The sequence below is a fragment of the Nycticebus coucang genome, chromosome 14 (assembly GCF_027406575.1).
Source record: "Nycticebus coucang isolate mNycCou1 chromosome 14, mNycCou1.pri, whole genome shotgun sequence".
Lineage (NCBI taxonomy): Eukaryota > Metazoa > Chordata > Mammalia > Primates > Lorisidae > Nycticebus > Nycticebus coucang.
In genome coordinates this window covers 57,484,371-57,491,578 of record NC_069793.1, presented here as the reverse complement: position 1 = coordinate 57,491,578, position 7,208 = coordinate 57,484,371, and positions in this window count along the sequence as shown.

Below are 7,208 nucleotides of genomic sequence, written 5' to 3'. Positions count from 1 at the left end.
CTTGTGGACATTGATTTTATATCCTGAAACATTACTGTATTTTTTGATGACTTCTAGGAGTCTTGTGGTTGAGTCTTTGGGGTTCTCTAAGTATAAGATCATGTCGTCAGCAAAGAGAGAGAGTTAGACTTCCTCTGCTCCCATTTGGATTCCCTTTATTTCCTTGTCTTGCCTAATTGTATTGGCTAGAACTTCCAGCACTACGTTGAATAGTAAAGATGACAGACGACAACCTTGTCTGGTTCCAGTTCTAAGAGGAAAAGCTTTCAGTTTTACTCCATTCAGTAAAATATTGGCTGTGGGTTTGTCATAGATACCTTCAATCAGTTTTAGAAATGTGCCACCTATGCCTGTACTCTTCAGTGTTCTAGTTAGAAAAGGATGCTGGATTTTATCAAATGCTTTTTCTGCATCTATTGAGAGGATCATGTGATCTTTATTTTTGCCTCTGTTAATATGGTGGGTAACGTTTATTTACTTGCGTATGTTATACCAGCCTTGCATCCCTGGGATGAAGCCTACTTGATCATGATCAATGACTTTTTTGATGATAAGCTGTAATCTATTGGCTAGGATTTTGTTGAGAATTTTTGCATCTATGTTCATGAGTGATATTGGTCTGAAATTCTCCTTTTTGTTTGGGTCTTTTCCTGGTTTTGTTATCAGGGTGATGTTTGCTTCATAGACACTGTTGAGGAGGATTCCTTCTTCCTCAATTTTTTGGAATAATTTCTGCAGTACAGGAATAAGCTCTTCCTTGAAGGTTTGATAGAATTCTGGAGTGAAGCCATCTGGAACAGGGCATTTTTTGGTTGGAAGATTTTTTATTGTTTCTTTGATCTCAGTGATTGAAATTGGTCTGTTCAGGAGCTCTATTTCTCCCTGGCTGAGTCTAGGGAGAGGGTGTGATTCGAAATATTGATCCATTTCCTTCACATTGTCAAATTTCTGGGCATAGAGTTTCTGGTAGTATTCAGAGATGATCTCTTGTATCTCTGTGGGATAACTTGTTATTTCCCCATTATCATTTCTGATTGAGGTTACTAGAGATTTTACTTTTCTATTCCTTGTTAGTCTGGCCAATGGTTTATCTATTTTATTTATTTTTTCAAAAACCAACTCCTTGTTTCATTAATTTTCTGAATGATTCTTTTCTTTTCAATTTCATTGATCTCTGATTTGATTTTGGATAATTCTTTTCTTCTACTGAGTTTAGGCTTAGATTGTTCTTCTTTTTCCAATTCCATAAGATCTCTTGTGAGATTGTTGATGTGCTCTCTTTCTGTTTTTCGAATGTAGGCATCTAAAGCGATGAATTTTCCTCTCAAACCTGCTTTTGCAGTATCCCACAGGTTTTGGTAGCTTGCGTCTTCATTGTTGTTATGCTCAAGGAAGTTAATGATTTCCTGTTTTATTTCTTCCTGCACCCATGTGTTATTCAACAGAAGATTGTTTAATTTCCATGCCTTTGGGTGGGGTCGAGCATTTTTGTTAGAGTTGAGTTCCACCTTTAGTGCCTTATGGTCTGAGAAGATACAAGGTAAAATTTCAATTCTTTTGATTCTGTTGATATTTGTTTTGTGTCCCAGGATATGATCAATTTTGGAGAATGTTCCATGGGGTGATGAGAAGAATGTATACTCTTTATCTTTGGGATGGAGTGTTCTATATGCGTCTATCAAGCACAGTTGTTCTAGGGTCTCATTTAAATCTCTTATATCCTTGTTTAATTTCTGTTTAGAGGATCTGTCCAGCTCTGTAAGAGGAGTGTTAAGGTCCCCTGTTATGATGGTATTATCAGATATCATATTGCTCAGACTGAGTAAGGTCTGTTTCAAGAATCTGGGAGCATTTAAATTGGGTGCATAAATATTTAGAATTGAAATGTCTTCTTGTTGTATTTTTCCCTTGACCAATATAAAGTGACCATCTTTGTCTTTTTTGACTTTAGTTGCTTTAAATCCACATGTATCTGAAAATAAGATTGCAACTCCTCTTTTCTTCTGAATTCCATTTGCCTGAAAATTTGTCTTCCAACCCTTGACTCGGAGCTTTAATTTGTCTTTTGAAGCCAGGTGTGTTTCTTGCAGAGAGCAAATGGATGGCTTGTGTTTTTTAATCCAGTCAACCAATCTATGTCTCTTCAGTGGGGATTTCAAGCCATTAACATTTATTGAGATAATTGATAAGTGTGTTAGTATTCTATTATCTTATTTTGTGAGAGTCCATTGCTTAGTTTTATCTTTTGCATCAGTGTGGAGGTTAGGTTCTGTCCTTTAATTTCTGAGTTCTTACTTTGCTGCTGATCCATTGTGGTGGTCAGTGTGCAGAACAAGTTGAATTATTTCCTGTAGGGCTGGTCTTGTTGTGGCAAATTTCCTCAATGTTTGTATATCCGTAATAGATTTGATTTCTCCATCAATTTTGAAGCTTAGCTTAGCAAGGTACAGAATTCTGGGCTGGAAATTGTTCTGTTTAAGTAGATTAAAGGTAGATGACCATTGCCTTCTTGTTTGGAAAGTTTCATTAGAGAAGTCTGCAGTCACTCTGATGGATTTGCCCCTGTAGGTCAACTGGCACTTACTCCTGGCAGCTTGCAGAATCTTTTCTTTTGTTTTGACTTTGGACAGGTTCATCACAATGTGTCTTGGAGAAGCTCGGTTAGAGTTGAAGAGATCTGGGGTCCGATATCCCTCTGAAAGCAGTGTGTCAGAATCTTTGGTGATATTTGGGAAATTTTCTTTTATAATATTCTCTAGTATGGCTTCCATTCCTCTGGGGCATTCTTCTTCCCCTTCTGGAATTCCTATAACTCGTATGTTGGAACACTTCATAAAGTCCCATAATTCTGACAGTGAACGTTCTGCTTTCTCTCTCTTCTTTTCTGCCTCTTTTACTATCTGAGTTATCTCAAAAACTTTGTCTTCTACCTCTGAAATTATTTCTTCTGCATGGTCTAACCTGTTGCTGATACTTTCCATTGCACCTTTAAGTTCCCTAATTGACTGTTTCAGTTCCTTCAGCTCTGCTATATCCTTTTTATATTCTTCATATCGTTCATCTCTTATCTGATTCTGTTTTTGGATTTCCTTTTGGTTATTTTCCACTTTATTAGCAATTTCCTTCATTGTTTCCATCATTTCTTTCATTGTTTTCAACATGTGTATTCTAAATTCCCTTTCTGTCATTCCTAACATTTCTTTATAGTGAAATCCTCTGTAGTAGCTACCTCCTGGTCCCTTGGTGGGGTTGTTCTGGACTGGTTCTTCATGTTGCCTGGAGTTTTCTGCTGATTCTTCCTCATGAGTGATTTCTTTTATCTGTTTCCTTGCCCTAATTTTCCTTTCACTTCCTCTTGCTCTTTAAGTTCTCGTGCCTGTGGAAGTTGCGGGCGGGTTTAGACGGATTGAACACACGCGACCACTTGCCGGTTTTCCACTGTTTTAGTCCTCCTCTTGGGGTCCAGAAGTCTCTTGCTGACTCCCTGTATCCTCTCTGGTGTGATGATAGGCAGATCCTAGCAGCCAGAGATGCCTGGAGTCCTATCTCCCCAGACTCATGGTGCCCAGATGCAAGGAAGCTGTTACTCAGCTGCCATCTTGCTCTGCCCTCCCCAACAATTTTCGCTCTAGTAATTCTTATACAAATGATTTAGTGAAGGTATGATCTCATGAAAAACCTGTTCAGGATATGGAAAAGTAGGACAATGCATGGGAAGATGTTAGAGAAGGATGAAGGTTTGGAGGGACAAGCAATGAAAGGAGTGATAAGGACCCTCTTGTACATGGTATGGATGGCAGTGAAATATATGGGGATTTGGGAAAAAGTTGATATTACTTTTTAGCCAGATCTTCAGGGTTGCTGTTAAGAACAGCAGGGTTGCCCCATGAGATAAGATTTACCAGGGATCATAGTTTGTGTTAATTATCTTCCTACCATTCTTTCCTTTCCCCAAGCAACAGTTTCTTATATACCCCATTTCCCTGCCCCATTAAAATGGCAGAAGAGACCTGAGTGACTTGGCCAATTTTCTATATTATAAAATAAATAGTATTGTACAAGAAGTAAAATGTGCCTGAGGGAATCATCTACATCCCAAGATAAAGTTTTAACAAGTTGAATTTCAGTAATTTCTACTGTTATTCAGAAGCATAAGAGAAAACATCTGTGAAAAGTCCCTATTGTGTGTGTATTTTTTTTTTGGGGGGGGCAATCACATTAAGTGATACAGAGCTCAGGTTCCTGGTATCTAAAACAGTATTCTCAAGATAATGGTCCCCAGTGGTCACAGGACTCATTAAAATCTTTATGGTGCTGAGCTTCATTTGCAAGAAATGAAGATGACATTACCTTTTATATATAGGTGACCTCAAATTCAGAGAGAACATGTAATGATGGGTATCCAAAAAGAAACTTGCCTTAGTGCTTATCCCTGAATTATGGGATATGTGAAATCACAGGAAGAGTTATAGAAAGCCACACCTGACTGGGAGATGAATATTCTTCTTACAGTTTAATAATCTTATGATTTTAGAAGATTGGAAGATGATTCTCCTTCTTTAGAAGGTAGGGATATAGATCATTTTATTCTTTACAATAAGCATCACTGTATTTGATCTAACAATCAAGTACTTGTGGGTGTTTCTAGCTTGTTGGAAGGCATTAAAGAAACAGAAGGTAGAACTTAAGAATGTTGTCAGTTCTTATTCTTGGTAGAGAGTGAACCCAGAAAGTGAATGGGGAGGATTTTGAAAAACTGAAACAGAGAATAGGATGCCACACTCAAGGCAAAAGCCAGGCATAGAAAGAGGGTAAGCCTTGGCAAAACTAACAGAAGAGCTGACATGATGTTATATGCATCTTGTTTTCTAGTGGCTTCCAAGGTCACTGGAAATAATTGAAATAATGTCATAGGGACATATCTCTATGAATGCTATACTTGAAAATCATAAGAAAATCAGAATTCACCATGAAAATATAAAACATCAAAGATTCTTATCCAAAACCACTGAGAAAGATTGTGCAAACTATACATTCCACGATACACAAGAGATTTTCCTCCTTGGAGAGACTTGCCAAGAATGTGTGATGTTTGTGTGTGTGTGGAGAGGCACTGTTGGATTAAGTTCTACTAGGTTCTGTGATATGACCAGAGTCATAACTAAGGCGTTAATTGATACCACTGCAAGTAAGGACAATGTCTAGAATGTAAAAATGGTAGTTTCTTTCTAGGCTCTAAGAAACCACTGCTGAAGCTCTAAGAAGGTTTTTTTTTGGTAGTTAATATTCATTAATTCAATTAAGGAAGCATTTAGAAAGCATTTGTTCTTGCAGTTACATTGCTAGGTGACATGATCCTTAAAATCTATTCAGAGATCAGCTAACTATCTTCAGTACATGTCTAAACAAAATAAATGCTAAAGAAATCAATATATTGGGAAGGCATTAGTAAATGGACTAAAGTAATAATCATCAAAGGCTATCTTGAGAATATGGGATTGTTTTTCCCTGAGGCCATTGAGCTAACTTTAATCAAAAACCTGTGTTCACTCAACTTAGGCTAAAAGTTGGGGAATACAAAATTTTACACAAGTCTCTGCCTCTCTGTCCTGTCTGGTATAGGATTCATGCTTGTAAAGACAGTCTCATTACAATAAAATGATATATGAATCTGGAAGAAGACAACTAACACAGCCTGGAAGGTTTAGAGAGGCTTCCCAGAAGTGGTAACATTTGAATTGTCTTTTTAGGAAAGCTATGTTTTTAGCAGGCAGAGAAGGGCAAGAAGGACTTTTCAAAAACCAAAACAGGACATGTTATATTTGAGATTACTAAGATGTTTCTCATATAGGTTGGCTGCAGGAAATGAGGATAAACAGGTAAAACCTTGAACTCATGCTAAGGCATTGACACTTAGGGAGGCCTTAGAATTAACATGGCTTTAGAGTCAAACATGTAGTCCTCCAGGCTCTTGCTGTTAATTCCTTGCTGTTAATATGCGGTGCAGGTATTCTTAGCACCTGTATCACCTTTGGCAAATCAAGTCCTTTTCTGAATGATAGCTTCCTCATTGTAATCAAGAATAGCATTTATCTCTTAGGGTAGATATGAGGATATATAAGACTGTATAACTGAAACTCTAAATAAAGATTAGAAGTTAAAATAATCTCCCCATTATCTGGCATCCATAGAGATTGGTAGATTCTGGATAAATGTAGTTTCTGGTTGCTTGAGAGTTAATATTAAAAATAGGCCTACCTAATTCTGTACCCCATACTATACCATACCATACTGTTAACTCTGTATTGACTTGATATTAATATCAAAATACACTAGTTAAAAGTAAATTAAGACAAATAAAGACAAACATCCCTTACTGTGGTACAGTTTTACTGTATTACAGAACAACTTTGTAAATGCAGTGTACAATTTTAATCAAATGCCAATTAATACACTTTTAAATTTCATTATCATATTTTTTTAACTTCAAGTAACACACATTAACACTTAAAACTGTTACAGAGAACACACAGGAGCTGTGGGAGTGATGGATGAAACGTGGGCTTGCTGAGGGCTGGGGGCACCATGTTTAAGTTCTGGGTTTTTTTTTTTTTCTTCTTTTTTGGGCTGGGTTGCCATGCCTTGCTTGAGTTCCAGATAATAGGGAGTTTACTGTATTAGTATTAACTAGCTTATAAGCAAACAGGGTTCAAAAGACATCTATATTGAGAAGACATAGCATTATCATATACTTGATATGAGGACAATTAATGACAATTAAGGTTATGGGGGGGAGGAAAAGCAGAAAGAGGGATGGAGGGAGGGGGGTAGGGCTTTGGTGTGTGTCACACTTTATGGGGGCAAGACATGATTGCAAGAGGGACTTTGCCTAACAATTGCAATCAATGTAACCTGGCTTATTGTACTCTCAATGAATCCCCAACAATAAAAAAAAAAAAAAAAAGCAGATAGTAGTAAAAAATAGGACTGGGAGAGGAAGGTGCCATACTGGCACTTTAGGTTAGAAAGAGGGCAATAGTAGAGGGGAAAAAAGGAAGATTATAGTGTCAGCAAACAGATTTCTGAAATTTTGGAAGGGACTTATTGGAGTAAAAAGATGTGAGAGGAGTGAAAAAAAGGAGTCTAATGGAAACTCTGTGATGTCTATAAATAACTCAAATAGGAAACACAGGAGAAAGCTTCAGTAT